This window comes from Artibeus jamaicensis, unplaced genomic scaffold (assembly GCF_021234435.1).
Source record: "Artibeus jamaicensis isolate MK-2021 breed Jamaican fruit bat unplaced genomic scaffold, CSHL_Jam_final contig_3212, whole genome shotgun sequence".
NCBI classification, from domain to species: Eukaryota; Metazoa; Chordata; class Mammalia; order Chiroptera; family Phyllostomidae; genus Artibeus; species Artibeus jamaicensis.
Window position 1 is genome coordinate 171992 of NW_026521759.1, and position 8324 is coordinate 180315.

The window sequence follows — 8324 nt, forward strand, 5'->3', positions numbered from 1 at the left end:
GGATATTGACTTTGTAACCAGCTGTTTTGCCAAACTCATTAATTAGTTTGAGCAGTTTTTGGGTAGAGTCTATAGGATTTTCCATGTACACTATCATGTCATCTGCAAACAGTGACAGTTTTGTTTCCTCCTTTCCCATTTAAATGCCTTTTATTTCCTTTTCCTGCCTGATCGCTGTGGGCAAAACTTCTAATACTATATTGAATAGAAGTGGTGAAAGTGGACATCCTTGTCTTGTTCCTGATCTTAGTGGAAAAGCTTTTAGTTTTTGCCCAATGAGTACGATATTGGCTGTAGGTCTCTCATAAATGGCCTTTATTATATTGAGGAATGTTCCCTCTATTCCCATTTTGCTGAGTGTTTTTATCCTAAATGGGTGTTGTACCTTATTGAAAGCTTTTTCTGCATCTATTGATATGATCATGTGGTTTTTGTCTTTGCTTTTGTTTATGTGATGAATTACACTTACTGTTTTGCAAATGTTGAACCATCCTTGCATCCTTGGGACGAATCCCACTTGGTCATGGTGTATAATCTTTTGGATAGATTGTTGGATGCGATTTGCCAATATTTTGTTGAGGATTTTAGTGTCTATTTTCATCAGCGATATTGGCCTGAAGTTTTCTTTCTTTGTTGTATCTCTATCTGGTTTTGGAATTGGGATGATGCTGGCTTCATAAAAGGAGTTTGGGAGTTTTCCATCCTTTTGGATTTTTTGGAATAGCCTGTGAAGAATGGGGGTTAGCGCTTCCTTAAATGCTTTGTAGAATTCTCCTGTGAATCCATCTGGTCCGGGGCTTTTGTGTGATGGGAGTTTTTTGATTACTGCTTCAATTTCTTTTGCCGTTATTGGTCCATTCAGGTGTTCTACTTCTTTTTCATTGAGTTTTGGGAGATTATATTTTTCTAGAAATGTGTCCATTTCCCCTAGGTTCTCAAATTTCTTGGCAGACCGTTCTTCATAGTAATTTCTTACAATCCTTTCTATTTCTGTGTTATCAGTGGTAATCTCTCCTCTTTCATTTCTGATTGTGTTTATTTGTGTCCGTTCCCTTCTTTTCTTGATGAGCCTACTTAAAGGCTTATCTATTTTGTTTATTTTTTCAAAGAACCAACTCCTGGATTCATTGATCTTTAGAATTGTACTTTTATTGTACTCTATGTCATTTAGTTCTGCTCTGATCTTAGTTATTTCCTTCCTTCTACTTGCTCTGGGCTGTTTTTGTTGCTGTTCCTCGAGTTCTTGCAGGCGTAGAGTAGGGTCATTTGTTTGAAACGTTTCTGTTTTTTTTAGGTAGGCCTGTATTGCTATAAACTTCCCTCTCAGGACTGCCTTGGCTGTATCCCATAAGTTTTGGGTTGTTGTGAGATCATTTTCATTTGTTTCCAGAAACTTTTTGATTTCTTCCCTAATTTCATTCTTGACCCATTCATTGTTTAATAGCATACCGTTCAGTCTCCATGATTTTGGGTGTTTTGGGTTTTTTCCTTTGGGGTTGGTTTCCAGTTTCAGTCCCTTATGGTCAGAGAAAATGCTTGGTATAATTTCAATATTCTTGAATTTGTTGAGGCTTGTTTTGTGCCCTATCATGTGGTCTATCTTTGAGAATGTTCCATGTGCATTTGAGAAGAATGTGTATTTAGCTTCTTTGGGGTGAAGAGCTCTGTATTTATCAGTTAGGTCCATTTCATCAAGGGTGTTGTTTAATGCTGCAGTGTCTTTGTTGATATTTTGTTTGGAATATCTGTCCATTTTTGATAGTGGGGTGTTCAAATCCCCCACTATAATTGTGTTGCTATTTATATCTTTCTTGAATTCCTCTAAGATTTTCCTTATATATTTTGGTGGTCCTATGTTGGGTGCATATATATTTATGATGTTAATGTCTTCTTGGTGGATTCTTCCCTTGAGTATTATGAAGTGACCTTCTGGGTCACTCTTTATGGCTCTTTTTTTGTAGCCTATTTTGTCTGATATGAGAATTGCTACCCCAGCTTTTTTTTCTTGTCCATTTGCTTGGAAAATTTGTTTCCATCCTTTCACTTTTAGTCTGTGATGGTCTTTTGACCTGAGGTGGATCTCTTGTAGGCAGCATATATGTGGGTCATACTTTCTTATCCATGATGCTATTCTGTGTCTTTTGATTGGAGCATTTAATCCATTTACATTTAAGGTTATTATTGATAGGTACTTATTCATTGCTATTTTTGTACCTGTGTTCCTCTCTGTGTGTCTCTGTTCCTTCCTTTCCTTAAAGCAGACCTTTTAGTATTTCTTGTAGAGCTGGCTTGGTGGTAGAACATTTTTTTAGACTTCTTTTGTCTTGGAAGCTCTTTATTTGGCCTTCTATCTTGATTGAGAGCCTTGCTGGGTAAAGTAGCCTTGGTTGTAGGCCTCTGGTTCTCATTACTTGGAATATTTCTTGCCAATCTCTTCTTGCTTGGATTGTTTCCATTGAGAAGTCAGTGGCTAACCTTATGGGACGCCCTTGTATGTTATTTCTTTTTTCTCCCTTGCTGCCCTTAAGATTCTGTCTTTGTCTTGGAATTTTGCCATTTTAATGATGATGTGTCTTGAAATGGGCCTCTTTGGGTTCCTCTTGAATGGGACTCTGTGTGATTCCTGGATTTGTGTGACTTTTTCTTTTGTCAAATTAGGGAAATTTTCTCTCTTTACTCTTTCAAATATGTTTTCTACCCCTTGTTCTTCATCTTCTCCTTCTGGTATTCCTATTATTCGGATATTATTACGTTTCATATTGTCTTGCATTTCTCTTAATCTCTCTTCATTCTTTCTGAGCCTCTTTTCCCTTTCCTGTTCTTTCTGTGAGATGCTTTCTACTTTGTCCTCCAATTCACTAATCTGATCTTCTGTTTCATCCACCCTATTTTTAATGCTTTCCACTGTGTTTTTTAATTCAGAAATTGTATTCTTCATTTCCTCTTGGCCCTTGCTAATAATTTCCATTTCCTTTTTCATGTTGATATAGTTCACAGTGAGATCATTGTAGCTTCCCTGTAGTTTCTGGTAGCTGATTGTGAGCTCTTTGAACTTCCTGATCACCAGTGCTTTGAATTCAGTATCTGAGAGTTGACTTGCCTCTATTTCATCTAACATTCATTCTTTCTGAGGATTCCTCCTTTCCTTTCATTTGGGGATTGTTTCTTTGTCTTCCCATTGTTTGTGAGACTCTTCTTGTTAGCCTCAGCTTCTTAGATTAATCTGTTTTGACACCCTGGGTTTATGGTATGAACTTTTGTGGTGGAATGCCTGTGAATTTCAATGGTGCAGCCTCTTTTGGTTATCTTGTTGTTCTCTGCTTCCTCCTACTCTAATACGCAGCAACTTGTGGCTTCTCTCCTACAACAATGTGCAATTTGTCTCTCTGTCTCTACTTTTGGGAGGCCTCTTCTATGGGTCCAGCTCTGGTCTTTTCATATTTTCAAGTTGATTGTGACTCTTGTGGGTAAAAGAAAGAAATGATAAGGAAAGAAATAAAAGGAAGAAAGAAAAAAATGGTAGGGGAATGGAAGAAAGAGCAATAAGTTTAGAAAGAAAAGAAAAAGAAATAAAACAGAAAATCCGGGAAAAGAGGACAAAAGTATGGAAAGATGAAACAGTACTAAAGTTTAAAAGAAATAACAGATTACTTTAAAAAAGCAAAAAGATAAAGAAAAGGAATGGAGAAGGAAGAAAGGTAAAAAAAAAAGAAAGAATAAAAATAAAATAAAGTAATAAAACAAAAAACAAAAACCGCACAAACAAAAATAATCTCTCAAAAACAACCTCAGAAAAGGAAATGTCACTTGTTGGCTTCAAACTAGCCAAACCGGTTTTCCTGGTTGCAGTTGGCTGAGGGTCGATTGTTGTGATTTTTTTCAGCCAGCCCCTCTCAGGATCCAGACACTTGGCACCTCTCCCCCAGCTCCCTACAATGGGGAACTAGGACTTTCTCACAGCATGCCCCTCCCAGGGGTTACTGCCATAGTCTGGTTTGCTGTGTTTGCAGGCACCCGCACCGGCCTAGTTGCCTGGTTCCCTTGGGATTGAGCACAGGCCTGCCCCCGTTCAGTTGGGAGGCCCCAGACCCTCTGCCCAGTCCTGGGCTCGCTGCCAAGCTTGGTGTGAAGCAGACCAGGCTGCAGTGTCTACTGGATTCAGAGCCCCAGGCTGCACCTCTGAGTTCTCCTGGGCTGGCAGCCACAGAGTCTTTGGTTGGGGCCCTTTGTCCTCCGCACCCTCTCTGTAAACTCTATCAAACAAGTCTCTCCTGGCCCCCCACCTTGCTTGGCCAGAAAGGGAGGGGGTTGAGGGTCTCAGCTCGTTTCCTGCGACCCCTCAGCGCCCCGGGCTTCCAGATAGTCTGAGGGGGGTAGACTGGAAGCCGGGACCCGATCTGAGGACTGGGAGTTGACCTAGAAAGTCTGTGTGCTCATCATGGCATGCTGCGTGGTGTGTATCCCTTCTGCTCCTGTGTTTGTCTGGGTCCCCTGTCCAACCTCTGGCAAAAAAAAAACAAAACCTAGGGATGTAGCAGCACCATGCAGGGTGCTGGACCCAGAACTGTGTGCAGGCTGAAATCTCCTCTGCTCCCCTCTTGTTTGGGTCTCTTGACCAGTCCCAAAACTCCTAGGGAGGGAGCTTTCTGGGTGCTGAAGGTTGGCCTAGGCACCCTCAGGCACTTGCCCAGACACACTGCGTGTGGAGCAACTAGTTCCCCAACTTGCGCGCAGGCTGAAGTTTCTTCCACACCTCTTTGCCTGGGCCACTGGGCCTGCCCGGCAGAAAAATTCCAGGGAGGGAGCCGTCGGGGCGCTGAACACTGTCCCAGGCGCCTTTAGGCACTCTCCCAGACACAATTCCCACCAGGCGCTGAACCTCAGAGCTATGCACAGACTGAAATCACCTCTGCTCCCCTCTGGTTGGGCCACTTGGCAGGTCCCTGGCCCAAAAATCCTCTGAATTATAATATTAAGAGAAGAAATACATGATATGAATAACAAGAATATAAAGTATAGAACCAAGAATAGTGTGTTATTGGGACACACGTAAAGTAAAAGAAGGAAAATTAAAATAGACCATGAAGGAGAGAATAAGAAAAACCAGTCAAGCAAAGAAATTAAATGAAACAAATAAATGAAATGAAGATAACTAGACAGAAAGAAGAGAAATATACAATACTGATAAAATAAAAGAAGAAACAATAATGAAAAATAATAACATTACAAATACAGGATAAAATAAAATTTCTATAGGATAGCAAAGTGAAATTTGTCTCAGTTTCTCAGTAGTTGGGGTTAGTCTTGTCCTCCCTCTTTGGATCTGTCTCTGGGCCTTTCACAGCTCTGGGTCTTTTTGTCTCACTTGGGTGGAGGTAAAAAAGGAAAGAAAAAGGGAGGGAGAGAAGAGAAAAATAGGGGGGTGGGGGAAAAGCCTCCTGTTGACTTTAATCCTGCCTGGAGAGTTCTGCTGCTATTTCTGAATAACTTAAGCAGAGGGTGGTTTGGCTTCACTTTATCCCTTCCTACTTTTTTTGAGGAAGAGGGCCAGGTCTGGGCCTCAATTTTCAAAATTGTGTAGCCTCTGTCCCAGGTCTTCCATTAGCTGCCAGGCACCCACTGTTCATCTGTGCCAGGCTGGCACCTTTACTCCACCAATTGTGCTGTGGTCCTGTGCAGTGCACCTCCTTCTTGCTTTTTGCCAGCCTACCTTGGCCAACACCCATTGCCAGAGGAGCAACGTGATTCAGCTGCCGGGCAAGCCCGGGGAAGCCCGGGGAGTCAAAGTACATGCAAGTGGGGTGAATCGGCCTCCATGTGAGTGGCGTGAGCTGGCCCCAGTGTGGGAGAATTCCTTAAACAGTAGCTGAGAGCCTTTTCTTGAGTAAAATCCTCATTTAATTTAAGCCTGCCATTCTTAACAAGTGTATGGCTTTTCACAAAGCCCAACTTTCTAACCAGACCAGAGACTATCTGGATCAGGGCCTGACATGGCCCAACACTTCTTGCTTCTCCACGTATAACCTGGCCCCCCAATTTCTCTGGTAACGACCTATCCGGCATCCATAGTCCCAGTGGGTAAACACTGCCTCTGTGTGTCTCCCACTTTGATTTATTTCCCTCAGTGATTTAAAAAATCCAGGCCCCTCCTGGTGCTGCTCTGTTCTCCCTGTTTCTTAGGGGAGGGAGCTGTTGATTTGCTCTCCTCCAAGGATCCTGTGGCAGGATCTGGGCTGTGGGCCACAGCAGCCTAGGTCCCCATGCAGGTACCTTACAGTCCCAGCACAATCTCTTTACCATCTGTTTTTCAGCATCCTCTACAGTTTTGGGCTCTGAAACTTCAAAAAAGCTGGGATTCCATTGTCTGTTCTGTCTGTTCCTCAGAAGATTGGCTTAGGTGTTCCAACTGGGTGAAGGAAGTGGGCTCCACTTGCACCTACCTCACCACCATCTTTCCCTTAGAATTAAAAAGTTCCCTTAGAACTTTTGTTTCCTGTGCAGAAGTTTTTTAGTTTGGTATAGTTTTTAAATGTATTTTTTGCCTTATTTCCCATGCCTTTAAAAATAAGTTAATAAAATATTTCCTTAGATCAAAGTGCAAAAGTTCAGTACTTATGTTTTATTTTATGTAATTCAATGTTTCAGGTTTTATATTTAGGTCTTTGGCCCATTAAAAGTTAATTTGTGCGTAAGGTGCAAACAGAAATCAAGTTTTATTCTTTTACATGTGGGCTTCCATTATTTTTAGCATTACTTATTGAAAGAGCTTTCTTTTTTTCATTGTTTATTTTCAGTATTTATGTCAAAGTATATAAGCCCATACTGATGTGGGTTTATTTCTGGGCTCTCAATTTTTTCCCACTAATATGTATGTCTGTTTTCCTTTCACACAATGTTGTTTTGATTATTATTGCTTTGTAGTATAATCTGAAGTCAAATAGTGTGATTTCTCCACCTTTTCTTCCCCTCTGTATTTTTTGGCTACTTAAAAAACAGATTATTTTCCTGGTACTTAAATCCCAGATTATTTCTTTCTATTTAACTAAAAACGTCATTGATATCTTGTTGGGCATTGCATAAAGTCTGTATATTGCTTAAGGTATACATGGGCACTTTTAACTATGTTAATTTTTCCAATCGACAATACAAAATATCTTCATATTTCATTGTCTTTCTCAACCTCTTTTAATAATCATCATGTAATTTGCAGCAAATAGCATTTTTATTGCAAACTTGTTTCACTGCAATACCAGTTTCCAAGTATCTTGGTTGCAATTGCAAAACCAAATATTTTCGTTATTTATTTTTTAACATTTTTATTTTTGTCCAAGTATTGTTCTCTACATTTTGCTCCCACTACTCTCCCAACCCCTGCCATCTCTACTTCCCACCCTTGATCTTACTCCCCTTTGTTTTTGGCCATGTGTCCTTACTTCATGCTCCTGAAAAACCTTCCCACCTTCTCTCCCACTGCCCCACTCCCCCACCCCTTCAGTATTGTCACTTTGTTCTTAATTTCAATGCCTCTGGTTATGTTTTGCTTGTTTATTTCTTGTGTTCTTTAGGTTTCACTTACAGGTGAGATCATATGGTATTTGTCTTTCACTACCTGCCTTACTTCACTTCACATAATGCTCTCCAGTTCCATCTAAGCTGCCACACAGAGTAGGAGCTCCTTCTTTCTTTCTGCTGCAGAACACTTCATCATGTATATGTACCATAGTTTTTTGATCCATTTCTTTACTGATGGGCACTTAGGTTGCTTCCAGTACTTGACTATTATAAATTGTGCTGTTATGAACTCTGGGATACCTAGGTTCTTTTGAAGTGGTGTTTCAGGCTTCATAGGGTATAATCTCGGCAGTGGAATTGCTGGGTCAAAAGGCAGTTCCATTTTTAGTTTTCTGAGATTCCATACTGTTTTCCACGGTGGCCGCACCAGTCTTTATTCCCACCAACAATGCACTAGGGCTCCGTTTTCTCCACATTCTTTCCAACACTTGTCTGTTGCTTTGTCCTTGATGGCCATTCTCATCGGTGTGAAATGGTATGTCGTTGTGGTGTTAATTTGCATCTCCCTGACCGGTACTGATGCTGAGCAATTTTTCATATGTCTCTGGACCCTCTGTATGCCCTCCTTGAAGAAGTGTCTGTTCAGGTATGTGCTCACATTTTAATTAGGTTACTTGTCTTCCTGGAATGGAGTCATGTGAGTTCTTTACATATTTTGGAGATCAAACCCATATCTGAGGTATCATTGGTGAATATGTTTTCCCACATTGTTAGTTCTCTTCTCATTTTAATACTGTCTTCTTTAGCTGTGC